This window comes from Melampsora larici-populina, assembly GCF_000204055.1.
Source record: "Melampsora larici-populina 98AG31 unplaced genomic scaffold MELLAscaffold_66, whole genome shotgun sequence".
Lineage (NCBI taxonomy): Eukaryota > Fungi > Basidiomycota > Pucciniomycetes > Pucciniales > Melampsoraceae > Melampsora > Melampsora laricis-populina.
In genome coordinates this window covers 464110-464760 of record NW_006768830.1, presented here as the reverse complement: position 1 = coordinate 464760, position 651 = coordinate 464110, and positions in this window count along the sequence as shown.

Below are 651 nucleotides of genomic sequence, written 5' to 3'. Positions count from 1 at the left end.
GTTGGGCGTATTTGATTGCTTTGTTAGTCTTGGTGACGGATGTGATTAGACTCATTATAAGGCCTAACTTTGCGAGTTTCTGAGTAGAGTTCGAGTTGTTTTAGATCAATCTTTGGATCCTTATAAGGGCTTCAGCAAAAGCGTGCGCGTTTGATATATATGGTATTTGCCCGTGGTATGAAAGGGGGGCTGAATGGTATACTCAGCATGATTTTATGGCCAAATCATCTATATAAAAGTCCTGGACTCAAAATGCTCGTCCGACTGTTGCTTTTGTTGAGAGTGTTCAGGTCATTTCTTTCATATTGTGGACCTTTGAAATTGTACGAAGGGGAGTGCAACTTTTGGAACAAGCTTTTAGATGAAGTATTGCCTTTGAGTGCTCTACCATTTGCTCCGAGCGGGTGTACTTCAATTATAAAAGCTGAAGAAGGTCATGGTAGGATCGAGAAAATAGGCAAATTAGGGTATGGCGATTAGCTCTTGGGGTATCAGTTTGCTAGTTTTCAGATGACGAGAAAAGTGAAATCTACCATGCGGACGACACTCTACCATGACTAAGCTTCTCCGTGAGGAATATCAAAAGCGGCCTAAGATGGAGCGTTTAACTTTGAATGCAAGTCAAAATTATGAGATTGTGACTGTTGGATG